This window comes from Schistocerca cancellata, chromosome 7 (genome assembly GCF_023864275.1).
Source record: "Schistocerca cancellata isolate TAMUIC-IGC-003103 chromosome 7, iqSchCanc2.1, whole genome shotgun sequence".
Taxonomy (NCBI): domain Eukaryota; kingdom Metazoa; phylum Arthropoda; class Insecta; order Orthoptera; family Acrididae; genus Schistocerca; species Schistocerca cancellata.
The window spans coordinates 391,926,225-391,941,483 of NC_064632.1; the positions used below are offsets into that span (position 1 = coordinate 391,926,225).

The 15,259-nt window shown below is 46.8% G+C and overlaps 1 protein-coding gene across 1 annotated transcript in view; it reads left to right on the plus strand.

The window, feature by feature from the left end:
- LOC126092787 (vesicular glutamate transporter 1) overlaps positions 1–15,259 on the plus strand; it is a 169,955-nt gene that overhangs the window by 44,861 nt on the left and 109,835 nt on the right. The gene's annotated exons all lie outside the window — the stretch shown is intronic.

The following is a 15,259-nucleotide window of genomic DNA, read 5'->3' on the forward strand; positions in this document are numbered from 1 at the left end:
CGGGACCGTAGCCCAGATTCATGGAGACGGTTGCGAATGGTCCTCGCCGATACCCCAGGAGCAACAGTGTCCCTAATTTGCTGGGAAGTGGCGGTGCGGTCCCCTACGGCACTGCGTAGGATCCTACGGTCTTGGCGTGCATCCGTGCGTCGCTGCGGTCCGGTCCCAGGTCGACGGGCACGTGCACCTTCCGCCGACCACTGGCGACAACATCGATGTACTGTGGAGACCTCACGCCCCACGTGTTGAGCAATTCGGCGGTACGTCCACCCGGCCTCCCGCATGCCCACTATACGCCCTCGCTCAAAGTCCGTCAACTGCACATACGGTTCACGTCCACGCTTGTCGCGGCATGCTACCAGTGTTAAAGACTGCGATGGAGCTCCGTATGCCACGGCAAACTGGCTGACACTGACGGCGGCGGTGCACAAATGCTGCGCAGCTAGCGCCATTCGACGGCCAACACCGCGGTTCCTGGCGTGTCCGCTGTGCCGTGCGTGTGATCATTGCTTGTACAGCCCTCTCGCAGTGTCCGGAGCAAGTATGGTGGGTCTGACACACCGGTGTCAATGTGTTCTTTTTTCCATTTCCAGGAGTGTATTTGCTCGAGACGTAAGGGAAACGCAGAGGGTCAAGCAGTAATGTGTTTTTGGCACTGCAACAGTTATCGTTTTAACTTCTCCGGCGCTGAAACGCACTTTTTAGCACACATTATAGCCATTCTTCACAAGAGATGCACATGACTTGCAGCAAATGCTACACTAGAACGCAGCGTACGATGCATTAGACTCGTCGACAAACAGTTGGCCGGTCACGGCTGACGTACAGTGCTGGCGCACTATACAGGGTGATACAAAAAGGTACGGCCAAACTATCAGGAAACATTCCTCACACACAAATAAAGAAAATGTTATGTGGACATGTGTCCGGAAACGCTTACTTTCCATGTTAGAGCTCATTTTATTACTCCTCTTCAAATCACATTAATCAAGGAATGGAAACACACAGCAACAGAACGTACCAGCGTGACTTCAAACACTTTGTTACAGGAAATGTTCAAAATGTCCTCCGTTAGCGAGGATACATGCATCCACCCTCCGTCGCATGGAATCCCCGATGCGCTGATGCAGCCCCGGTGAATGGCGTATTGTATCACAGCCGTCCACAATACGAGCACGAAGAGTCTCTACATTTGGTACCGGGGTTGCGTAGACAAGAGCTTTCAAATGCCCCCATAAATGAAAGTCAAGAGGGTTGAGGTTAGGAGAGCGTGGAGGCCATGGAATTGGTCCGCCTCTACCAATCCATCGGTCACCGAATCTGTTGTTGAGAAGCGTACGAACACTTCGACTGAAATGTGCAGGAGCTCCATCGTGCATGAACCACATGTTGTGTTGTAAAGGCACATGTTCTAGCAGCACAGGTAGAGTATCCCGTATGAAATCACGATAACGTGCTCCATTGAGCGTAGGTGGAAGAACATGGGGCCCAATCAAGACAGCACCAACAATACCTGCCCAAACGTTCACAGAAAATCTGTGTTGATGACGTGATTGCACAATTGCGTGCGGATTCTCGTCAGCCCACACTTGTTGATTGTGAAAACCTACAATTTGATCACGTTGGAATGAAGCCTCATCCGTAAAGAGAACATTTGCACTGAAATGAGGATTGACACATTGTTGGATGAACCATTCGCAGAAGTGTACCCGTGGAGGCCAATCAGCTGCTGATAGTGCCTGCACACGCTGTACATGGTACGGAAACAACTGGTTCTGCCGTAGCACTCTCCATACAGTGACGTGGTCAACGTTACCTTGTACAGCAGCAACTTCTCTGACTCTGACATTAGGGTTATCGTCAACAGAATTGCCTCGTCCATTGCAGGTGTCCTCGTCGTTCTAGGTCTTCCCCAGTCGCGAGTCATAGGCTGGAGTGTTCCGTGCTCCCTAAGACGTCGATCAATTGCTTCGAACGTCTTCCTGTCGGGACCCTTCGTTCTGGAAATCTGTCTCGGTACAAACGTGCCGCGCCACTGCTATTGCCCCGTGCTAATCCATACATCAAATAGGCATCTGCCAACTCCGCATTTGTAAACATTGCACTAACTGCAAAACCACGTTCGTGATTAACACTAACCTGTTGATGCTACGTACTGATGTGCGTGAAGCTAGCACTGTAGACAAATGAGTCACATGTCAACACAGGCACCGAAGTCAACATTACCTTCCTTCAATTTGGTCAACTGGCGGTCAATCGAGGAAGTACAGTACATACTGACGAATCTAAAATGAGCTCTAACATGGAAATTAAGCGTTTCCGGACACATGTCCACATAACATCTTTTCTTTATTTGTGTGTGAGGAATGTTTCCTGAAAGTTTGGCCGTACCTTTTTGTAACCCCCTGTATACTGAGCGCTGTCGGAAAACACTTTCACTATTTTTCCCTGTCAAGGGTGAATCAGTAAGTACTCTAGTCCAGTAATATCTGCTTCTTTGGCCAACCCAGAAATCAGCTTGATCGATAATGCTAACGAAAGTGTTTCCCCTCTGAGAATATCTAGTCATAGCAACCTTCCTTTTGGCTGCAGCATACTTATTTTTAGGAAAACAGTAAAACAATTGTGTGAGTCAGATTCTGTAATTCCAGTCATATTTACGAGTCACATGCGTCAGGAAGTGGTGTGACTGTGTTGGGTGGTGACTGATCGTAATTTTAAACTTTTATTTCACAATGTGGCAGAGATTTTATATTACAACCAAACTTAAAAATACTTAGAACAAAGCGCTAAAACCCAACAACGAGTGGCTGAACAACAACAAATATTTAGTAATACAATATTACCTCTCAGCAAGGCCAACTGCAAGAAGGGCTCTGAGCACTATGGGACTTAACATCTATGGTCATCAGTCCCCTAGAACTGAGAACTACTTAAACCTAACTAACCTAAGGACATCACACAACACCCAGTCATCACGAGGCAGAGAAAATCCCTGACCCCGCCGGGAATCGAAACCGGGAACCCGGGCGAGAACGCTACCACACGACCACGAGCTGCGGACTCCAACTGCAAGAACCATTACAATTAATTAACATCTAAAACCGATTAACAGGCCCCGATGATGCTAACTATGATATCAAAAATTAATAATATAATAAAATTACACTTGGAACAACCCACCGAATGAGCACAGCTTAAAAACACATACCAGATTCAAACGTAATATGACTGCCCACAGACTGGGGTGCAAAATACAATTTTGCTACAACAGCGAAAACATATACATTAAGGTTTGCTCTGAATAATCGCACGCACAGCGCCTGACAAATTCTACAGTGACAATATATCTGAAATGTGACATGGCGTAAGGAATTTCGTCATAATTAAAAATTGCAAGAGAACGAGAAAATGTTTCGGAATATACTCCCAAAATAGCTTTACGCCTTATACTCAGAACCGGCATTATGGGTATTAACAAGCCTAAGCAATATTTATAATTGACTCATAGCAAAAGGAATCAGAGTGGCAATTACAGTAACACTAAATCGAAGACAACAAAACATGCATAGAGTTTCTGGAACATTTTTACTTAACACTTGCTTGTGTAACCTTTAAATCTAAATGGAGTGGAAGGGCTGACCCAATAAAGTGAACATTTCAAATCCAATGTGTTTATTAACTACCAAAAACAATCTCACATAAAAACTGACAGACGCCACTAAGGCTGAATTTGACCATAACTTTAACAAAACAACTCTAGTTAAGACACTTATTTAAGACCCTTTCCATTCCAATACTTTAACATTACGTGTAAAATAACAGTGGACAAATGGCTCTGAGCACTATGGGACTCAACTGCTGTGGTTATAAGTCCTCTAGAACTTAGAACTACTTAAACCTAACTAACCTAAGGACAGCACACAACACCCAGCCATCACGAGGCAGAGAAAATCCCTGACCCCGCCGGGAATCGAACCCGGGAACCCGGGCGTGGGAAGCGAGAACGCTACCGCACGACCACGAGATGCGGGCAACAGTGGACACACAGCTTCAATTTTAACACGAAACTTAGGACATATTTATAAAAACGTAACTTGGGAAATATTGCAAATTACTGGACTAGAGAACTTCCAGAGCGAACCATGAAACTATTCAAGTGCCCATTGGTTTGTAAGATAGGCTTTTAGGGCATAGAAAGTTACAACTCTGTATACTCATAAATGTGTAACGACAGAAGTAAGGCCCAAGCTTGTAAGGCCGAAGATCAACCACGAACGGTGGAGCCGACTGAGGGAAGTAACACTTAACATCGAATCAACTTGCAGCTCCACATCGAGTAGGCCACCGAAATGTGAACCCAGCAAACATTACCGAAGAGGAACACATGAGCTCAGGCGAGGTCCACCGCCCGTAAGCCAAACTTGTAATCTAAAGGGAAGCTCTGCGCTTCGGTTGCCCGCTGCCTCAGCTCACGAAAACACAGACCACACCTGACAAAAGGAGGCCAAAAAAACTTTTCTTATTTTTAACATTCAAAATTGACTAGTAAAGTAACACTATAAAATCAAGGATAAACAACAACTAATTTTACTCGCAACTCCTTTCTTTAAGAGAAACAGTACCTGATAAACAAAAGCTAAGAGTGGGAAATGAACTGGCCCACGATAACCGACACTCACTAGAACTTAATGACACACATATTGGCCACCTTAAGTGGGCCTGCAGAGCTCAACACGCTAACCTTTACAAATAAAAAACTCAGTTTGCCCGCAGAGGACATATTGCAACGGATTAACCGATATCGTGAGCAAATTAAACAGTTGCTAATAAAAGCTAATGAACTAACGGTCTGCAAATACATCAATATTATGCGGAACCAGAGTACACGCTTAGCAAGAGGCATCAAATGAAATCGAACACACATAACATCACGCGTCCGGCAACGTCTTACTATACCAAGAGCGATCACAATCACAATTAACTAAGCGCTCTTAGAAATTAGAGTCCTTAACTGGGTGTCTCGATGCTGGGGCGATTTTGCGAAGATGTCAGACCATCACTTCGCAAGACCTTAACAGCGTTTCCCTCCAAGGAAGTGGGCACATCCACAGCTCACGAGGTTGCCGGTGAATGCACAGCGCCGGCCAACTCCCGCCGCCTCCAGTATAACCACGTGATAAGGCCGCCCGGCCTCAGGTACCCCTAACACTTCGGCCCGCCAGCCAATCGCCGACTCGCGCACCGCCGCCTTCCGTTCTCAAAGCGTTGTTCCCTTACTCGCTGTCAGCACTCGCTTATATCCCGAGACGGCCCAAGCCCCAAGACAACTTCTATACTAGGAAATCGATCGTACCCATGTCAGAGATACTACTGGCGCCGGTCCCGCCATGGCTCAGTTTCCTTTATGTAGATAACATAACCCAGTGGTCAGTGAGTGCTATTGCATAATTCACCGAAATGGTGATTATAAAAGTACTCAGAATTGAGTGAAATATATTACAATACCAAAGAAAGCAGGCGTTGACAGATGTGAAAATTACCGAACTATCAGTTTCATAAGTCACGGCTGCAAAATACTAACACGAATTCTTTACAGACGAATGGAAAACCTGGTAGAAGCCGACTTCGGTGAAGATCAATTTGGATTCCGTAGAAATGTGGGAACACGTGAGACAATACTGACCCTACGACTTATTTTAGAAGCTAGATTAAGAAAAGGGAAACCTACGTTTCTAGCATTTGTATACTTAGAGAAAGCTTGTGACAATGTTGACTGGGATACTCTCTTTCAAATTCTGAAGGTGGCAGGGGTAAAATACAGGGAGCGAAAGGCTATTTACAATTTGTACAGAAACCAGATGGCAGTTATAAGAGTCGAGGGGCATGAAAGGGAAGCAGTGGTTGGGAAAGGAGTAAGACAGGGTTGTAGCCTCTCCCCGATGTTATTCAATCTGTATATTGAGCAAGCAGTAAAGGAAACAAAAGAAAAATTCGGAGTAGGTATTAAAATTCATGGAGAAGAAATAAAAACTTTGAGGTTTGCCGATGACATTGTAATTCTGTCAGAGACAGCAACGGATTTGGAAGAGCAGTTGAACGGAATGGACAGTGTCTTGAAAGGAGGATATAAGATGAACATCAACAAAAGCAAAACGAGGATAATGGAATGTAGTCGAATTAAGTCGGGTGATGCTGAAGGAATTAGATTAGGAAATGAGACACTTAAAGTAGTAAAGGAGTTTTGCTATTTGGGGAGCGAAATAACTGATGATGGTCGAGGTAGAGAGGATATAGACTGGCAATGGCAAGGAAAGCGTTTCTGAAGAAGAGAAATTTGTTAACATCGAGTATAGATTTAAGTGTCAGGAAGACGTTTCTGAAAGTATTTGTATGGAGTGTAGCCATGTATGGAAGTGAAACATGGACGATAAATAGTTTAGACAAGAAGAGAATAGAAGCTGAAGATTGAATGGGTAGATCACATAACTAATGAGGAGGTACTGAATAGGGTTGTAGAGAAGAGGAGTTTGTGGCACAACTTGACTAGAAGAAGGGATCGGTTGGTAGGACATGTTCTGAGGCATCAAGGGATCACCAATTTAGTGCTGGAGGGCAGCGTGGAGGGTAAAAATCATAGAGGGAGACCAAGAGATGAATACACTAAGCAGATTCAGAAGGATGTAGGCTGCAGTACGTACTGGGAGATGAGGAAGATTGCACAGGATAGAGTAGCATGGAGAGGTGCATCAAACCAGTCTCAGGGCTGAAGACCACAATAACAACAACAACAACATATTACGAAAATGTATAATAACCATACAGTAACAAATAGTCACACTTGCAGAGACTAAGAACTTAGGTACACAATAATAACACTCCCAGCTGTTTCCTATAAGCTCGATACTTGCCACATAAGGGAGAGGGTTAACAACAACTTGCACCAGAAATGAAGGAAATGCTGCATGGCACTCACATAACCCAAGGCTCCGCCCCAATTCATGCTTTCCAGGAACTGCCAGGGGCAGACATGTCCATAGCAAATGACATCATGCGTGCTGTACTTCCATTGTTGGGTCAGAACATTTCATCATCAGCCGCCAACCTGACCACGGCTATCTCGCGTCCACTCCAATCATTCCGGTTCGGCTTCTTTCAGAGTACCCCAGGGTTCCCTCTTATGATACTCGCCCGGTTGTACTCACAGTTCTGCCCGATGTGTCCGGCTCGCGGCAGCACTGCTGTTGTGCGTTCTCGCTGACGGCGCCCTAGTGGAGTCGCGCTAGCACAGTCGTAAGTTTGTAAGCGCGGCCTTTCAAACTGCAGCGGCTCACGACTGACGTCTATCACTAATTTGTAATGTTCAACTCAATATAACTTTTTTTGTCTCAGTATGCGTCTCAGTAGTGCTCCATGAGCTTTTCATCATGACACCCGAATAAATGCCCTAGCTAAACCTATGTCAGCACTACATCAGTTTATAACTTCACCAAAAGCTTCTTCGTTGTAACAATAACGCTCAAGGGCCTACGTTACACGAAAACCAAATACTGCATGACAAGCATGTGTCAACGTGGTGTATCTACTGTGGGCTCATTCACTGTGTAGCGGTGACGAGCGGAGACATCTCTACATTGTCAGGATGGTGTTTTGGAATCTGTACAGCATCTTTCGGCGCTGATAGAATATTATGAGCTGGATAATGCTTATTCTGTCAGATTGACTATTCTGTGTCTGTTTGTGAGCCTCGGCTGACTCCTCATGCGAGTAACACAGTCTAATTACGCTGACTCCTCTGTCAGCTCGGTTGGCCGGTCGCAAAGGCCACTACAATACGAGGTGCTATCCAAAATTTTCTGGACTGGTGCTGTCACCTGTCGAAAACCTTACCTTTGGACTAATGGTCACCATCACCATCAGTAGTTTCCATCCGCACGTACACACCGATCCAGTACTTCTGCCACTGGTTAAACGTTTACTGGAAGTCCTGTTCTTTGAAGGTGTTTATCATTGCCAGCGATGCTTCTTGAATACTCTCAAGAGTGTCGGAGCGACAGCCTTTCAACTTGAGTTTCAGTTTTGTGAATAGCGCGAAGTCGCAAGGTGCTAAATCTGGTGAGTACGTTGGGTGGGGTACAACCGCCATGTCGTTTTTTGCCAAAAAGGTTCTGGTGAGCAAGGACGTGTGACAGGGTGCATTGTCGTGATGCAGCAGCCAGTTCCCTCGACGCCAAAGTTCGGGCCGTCGTCACCGCATGTTTTCACGGAGCCGTCGCAAAACGTCACAGTAGTACGCGGAATTCACTGTTTGGTTGGGTGGGACGAATTCTTTGTGCACAATTCCCTTGGTATCAAAGAAAACTATGATCGTGCTCTTCACTTTGCTTTTCACCTGTCTCGCTTTTCTGGGTCTTGGAGAGGCCGGGCTCTTCCACTGGAATGATTGTTGCTTTGTCTCTGGCTCATAGCCATAAATCCAACTCTCGTCGCCAGTGATAACCCGTGACAAAAAAATGGTTCAAATTGCTCTGAGCACTATGCGACTTAACTTCTGAGGTCATCAGTCGCCTAGAACTTAGAACTAATTAAACCTAAGTAACCTAAGGACATCACACACATCCATGCCCGAGGCAGGATTCGAACCAGCGACCGTAGCGGTTGCTTGGTTCCAGACTGTAGCGCCTAGAACCGCACGGCCACTCCGGCCGGCAACCCGTGACAAGAAGGTTGGGTCATCAGATGTGGTCTGACGAAGGACCGTGCACACTTCAACACGCTGTGCCTTCTGATCGGCAGTCAAGATCCTTGGCACAAATTTTTCGGCGATTCTGTGCCTGCCAAATTCATCATCAACATTCGTTAACATGGACCATAACCAACACACACTTCATTCGCAAGGTCTGGAATGGTTCGACGTCGATTCGCACGAACCAGTTGTCGAAGTTTAGTAACAATGTCTGGTGTTGTGCGGCTAATGGGCCTTCCAATGTGAGCATTATCTTCGACGTCTGTACGGGCGGTCCTGAACAGAGCATGCCACTCAAACACACGCGTACGGCTCATGCTCTGTCCCTCAAATACCTGTTGAATATCAATGAAAGGGTCTCAGCACTTTTCCCGACATTCGCACAAAATTTGATACACATACGCTGTTCTGTTCGCGGATCCATCGTAAAATCGCCACACACCAAACACAGACTATTACGGAAATCACTGTGGACACGCAACACGTCCTTCCAGCTGAACACCACTCTCGCCACCTAGTGTTGCAAAGATCTACTACTCCTGCTTTCCAGATGGCAGCACCTGTCCCGAAAATTTTGCATTCTACCTCGTAGGAATTCGAATGAATTCTTGTGGGCAGCTCTGTGGTAGCCTGCAGGCGAAGCCGTAACGTGAGTATGAGCCCCATACTCTGTTAAAACATTCCCGATCCTGCTCCGGAAGGCGATGATGACCTGCAACGACCCATCAGGATGTAAAGTGCTGTCGGAAGTCGTCTAGTTGGCTGATCCTGGTGCCACCGGACAGGCAGGCTCTGGCACTGCAACTATGATCAGGAACAGAGACACCAGATGGCCCTCTCACCCAGCGCTGACGTTGATGTTGGTGCAATAAGCACCGTGCGATATACAGCTGCTGGAAGACCCTCAGTCTCCCTATCAGCAATGTGGTAGGCGGCGGCCAATGCAATGATCCACGAGCGGCAGGTCATAGTTACTTGGATGTTATCTCGAGAATGGCGAGTAGTGGCTTCATGAGGAGTGCTGGAACATCTAACGCATGGATGTCACTACACTGTAATAATCATTAAATCAAGTGCTTCGACGCGAACGGCCTCGATCCTAATGACCAGCTGCATTGACAGCTGGAGAAAAGCGGTATTTATGGAGAAGGGCGGGAGGTACTGCTTTCGTCATGACCGAATGTGGCCTTCTTCATTACTAGTGGTTAGCGGTCCTCGTCCGCTGCGTTCGCTTAACGATTTGTTACAGGCTCTTAACTGCGCTGTCAAGTCTCTGAAAGGTGTTATTGCGCCCAAGGTAAAGCTTGTCGCCTCATGTACCAAGAGGTAAAAAATGCATCTCCGTCTCTCTCTCGCCGTCTCAGTTGACATTTCGCTGATTATGTAACTTGTGTCTGGCAGTTGGTGCCGATGTGGCAACATGTGCTCGTGTACACGAACGACATACTGTGTTAATTACACTCCTGGAAATGGAAAAAAGAACACATTGACACCGGTGTGTCAGACCCACCATACTTGCTCCGGACACTGCGAGAGGGCTGTACAAGCAATGATCACACGCACGGCACAGCGGACACACCAGGAACCACGGTGTTGGCCGTCGAATGGCGCTAGCTGCGCAGCATTTGTGCACCGCCGCCGTCAGTGTCAGCCAGTTTGCCGTGGCATACGGAGCTCCATCGCAGTCTTTAACACTGGTAGCATGCCGCGACAGCGTGGACGTGAACCGTATGTGCAGTTGACGGACTTTGAGCGAGAGCGTATAGTGGGCATGCGGGAGGCCGGGTGGACGTACCGCCGAATTGCTCAACACGTGGGGCGTGAGGTCTCCACAGTACATCGATGTTGCCGCCAGTGGTCGGCGGAAGGTGCACGTGCCCGTCGACCTGGGACCGGACCGCAGCGACGCACGGATGCACGCCAAGACCGTAGGATCCTACGCAGTGCCGTAGGGGACCGCACCGCCACTTCCCAGCAAATTAGGGACACTGTTGCTCCTGGAGTATCGGCGAGGACCATTCGCAACCGTCTCCATGAAGCTGGGCTACGGTCCCGCACACCGTTAGGCCGTCTTCCGCTCACGCCCCAACATCGTGCAGCCCGCCTCCAGTGGTGTCGCGACAGGCGTGAATGGAGGGACGAATGGAGACGTGTCGTCTTCAGCGATGAGAGTCGCTTCTGCCTTGGTGCCAATGATGATCGTATGCGTGTTTGGCGCCGTGCAGGTGAGCGCCACAATCAGGACTGCATACGACCGAGGCACACAGGACCAACACCCGGCATCATGGTGTGGGGAGCGATCTCCTACACTGGCCGTACACCACTGGTGATCGTCGAGGGGACACTGAATAGTGGACGGTACATCCAAACCGTCATCGAACCCATCGTTCTACCATTCCTAGACCGGCAAGGGAACTTGCTGTTCCAACAGGACAATGCACGTCCGCATGTATCCCGTGCCACCCAACGTGCTCTAGAAGGTGTAAGTCAACTACCCTGGCCAGCAAGATCTCCGGATCTGTCCCCCATTGAGCATGTTTGGGACTGGATGAAGCGTCGTCTCACGCGGTCTGCACGTCCAGCACGAACGCTGGTCCAACTGAGGCGCCAGGTGGAAATGGCATGGCAAGCCGTTCCACAGGACTACATCCAGCATCTCTACGATCGTCTCCATGGGAGAATAGCAGCCTGCATTGCTGCGAAAGGTGGATATACACTGTACTAGTGCCGACATTGTGCATGCTCTGTTGCCTGTGTCTATGTGCCTGTGGTTCTGTCAGTGTGATCATGTGATGTATCTGACCCCAGGAATGTGTCAATAAAGTTTCCCCTTCCTGGGACAATGAATTCACGGTGTTCTTATTTCAATTTCCAGGAGTGTATTTCTTTGTGATGCATAGGTATGTCACCATCACCGTCTGGTATCGCCTGTGGGTATGCTAGCGTGAACATAAGAAAAATTTTAGTTTCTTCCACTTTTCTACTCTGTGGGTTAATAACTGTTCATACCTTATTAGTGGCTTTTCCCGTGACAGGGGGAAAAGGGGGGGGGGTTGTTTGGGGGAAGAGATCAAACAGCGAGGTCATCGGTGTCATAGGATTAGGGAAGGATGGGGAAGGAAGACGGCCATGCCCTTTCGAAGGAACCATCCCGGCATTTTCCTGGAGAAATTTAGGGAAAACGTAAATTAGGATGGCCGAACGCAGGATTGAACCGTCGCCTTCCCGAATATGAGTCTAGTGTACTAACCACTGCGCCACCTCGCTCGGTCTGCGTTATTAGTCTCGTCGCTATTAGCGATTCGGATCTGACGGTATTTTGTCAAGGAAAGTTCGACTGACGAGTGAATACACATTTTCACGTCAAAATATTGCCAAATATATTTACTAGATTCCCTCTCCCCCACTCTAACGCCCTCTGCGCACACGGGGTAGTCCTAGCGGCAGCGACATTCTCCTGACTATTAAGCCCGCACCTTGCGGAAGCCGGGGAACCCCCGCGTGCTGATGGCGCCATTCACTGTGCGTGACGTCACGCTTCCGGCGGGCGCCCTGTTTCTCCATTTCCGGCCGCGTGGCGCGCGCTCACGCTTCGACGCGCAATTAGACGCCGAGCGGCGGCCGCCGGCTGAATGCGCCTTTTGTCGGCCCGGCGCGCCGCTGATGCGCTTTTCGTTCAGCGGCGGACCGGCAAAAAGGGGGTTAGCAACTCGTGATGGATGTGGCGTTCTGACAGCGGGGTAGAACGACTGCGATTGTACGCCGAGCCAATCTTACGATCAAGAACACGCTTATGTAGTTTATATAAGGCAGTAAATAACGGCGTACAGGTTAATGCCGTGAGCCTGCACTTCCGGAGGACGCGCAATACATTTCCGCATTGTACCCCAATGTGCAAAATACGAGAGTACCGAATATTAGTGCGGAATATTGGCCATCATAGTGATTAAGGTGAGGTGTTGCTAATAAACATAACATGAAATGGGTCGTGGTGCGAGGATCCAGGAGTGGTAAACGCCTGAACCCAGACACAGCAGGAATGATTGATGGTTGGTTGTTTCGGGGAAGGAGACCAGACAGCGAGGTCATCGGTCTCATCGGATTAGGGAAGGACGGGGAAGGAAGTCGGCCGTGCCCTTTGAAAGGAACCATCCCGGCATTTGCCTGGAGCGATTTAGGGAAATCACGGAAGACCTAAATCAGGATGGCCGGACGCGGGAGACACAGCAGGAAAAGTGAGAGATTTATTGTTTCACAAACAATATTACAAATAAGGCAGCCCCTGCTAAATTGAGCACATTCGATAAAGTAATATAATTACTGAATTGTAAGGAACCGAATATAGTTTAAAGACCTCAATAGGCAATTACATTCACAATATTTTAAAGGCGTCAACAAATAAAATCAAAATAGTTTAAAGGTGCCAATGAACATTGACATAAAACATTATTTAAAAGCAACACCAAGTAAACTGAATGTTACAAGGATAAAAATAATTTAAGGGTGCCAATGAGCATTAACATCACAAAATTGTTTAAAGCAAATAATAAGATTTTAAAAACTACAAAAAGCAAATTATACAAAGTAATATCAAAAAATATGTTACAAGGATAAAAATAATTTAAGGGCGCCAATGAGCATTAACATCACAAAATTATTTGAAGTAAATAATAAGATTTTAAGAACTACAAAAAACTATTTATACAAAGTAATATCAAAAAATTATTTGAAGTCGTCAACAATTATAAGAGCAAGAATTACTCATATCCAAATGTTTTAAGGCCAGCAATAAGCAGAACAAACGCTGTACCGTTCCATGTATCTCAACATGGTACAAGCAGACTTACAATGACGCAGGTTAAATTACAACCCAGGATTTGTGCCAACGAAGAACATCAATGCCTCGCTCTGGAAACTTTGCCTAGAAGCAAGAGTTTACATTCGACGTTGTTCGCTGTAGGCCATCCCAAATAATAGAATAAAAACTGCTGTTAAAAAATTTTACGTACTAGGATCTAAATTAACTTCATTCCTTCTCTTCCATCGCTAGATTTTCAGGCCCGTGCGTTGTGGGTGGCTTCCGTCGTTGTTCATTGTTTGGTTCAAATGGCTCCAAGATTTGGGACTTAACATCTGAGGTCATCAGTCCCCTAGACTTAGAACTACTTAAACCTAACTAACCGAAGGACATGACACACATCCGTGCCTGCGGCAGGATTCGAACCTGCGACCGCAGCAGCTGCGTGGTTCCAGACTGAAGCGCCTAGAAAAGCTCGGCCACCATTGACTGTTTGACCGTGAAACATCGCGAAACTGATAGAAAAGAAAGAAAATTAAATTATTGGACTTCGCCTCTACGACGATAGTTTCTTTCTTTGAGGCAAAATATTCACAAAAGAGCCGACATGGAGCTCAGATCGTCTTGTCATTGAACAATGGCGACCGCACCCCTATTGAGATCGACCTCCTGTGAAATAATAACTGATAGTTTTGATTAATTGGCAATCTATAAGACTAAGTGTTTCAGATATGACTAGTGTATAAAAGCCTCTACACAATTAATTAAGTAATTATTAAAAACCACTTTTACATGAGCGAAATTTACAATATATAACCAACGGAGAAGCAGTCAAAGAAGCAACAGGACACAAATCTTGTCATGACAGAAGAAGTACTGTAGCCTTTTTAGCTTGTTTTACGATATAAATACTAAAGATATGCAAACAGCATCTTAGGATTCTGAAACCAATCTCACCAATACAATTTCTTCAAATTATGTAAATGAGTAGTACAAGGTGTATTCTCTACATATTTTTATTGAATTTTTTAAAGTAAGGGAAAAGGTTGTGTTGCATTACGTCAACTGGCAAGTAATTTTAACTACACTACTGGCCATTAAAATTACTACACCACGAAGACCACGCGCTACAGACGCGAAATTTAACAAACAGGAAGAAGATGCTGTGATATGCAAATGATTAGCTTTTCAGAGCATTCACACAAGGTTGGCGCCGGAGGCGACACCTACAACATGCTGACATGAGGAAAGTTTCCAACCGATTTCACATTCACAAACAGCAGTTGACCGGCGTTGCCTGGTGAAACGATGCCTCGTGTAAGCAGGAGAAATGCGTACCATCGCGTTTCCGACTTTGATAAAGGTCGGTTTGTAGCCTATCGCGATTGCGGTTTATCGTATCGCGACATTGCTGCTCGCGTTGGTCGAGATCCAATGACTGTTACCAGAATATGGAATCGGTGGGTTCAGGAGGGTAATACGGAAAGCCGTGCTGGATCCCAACGGCGTCGTATCACTAGCAGTCGAGATGACATGCATCTTATCCCCATGGCTGTAACGGATCATGCAGCCACATCTCGATCCCTGAGTCAACAGATGGGGACGTTTGCAAGACAACAACCATCTGCACGAACAGTTCGACGACGTTTGCAGCAGCATGGACTGCCAGCTCGGAGACCATGGCTGCGGTTACCCTTGACGCTGCATCGCAGACA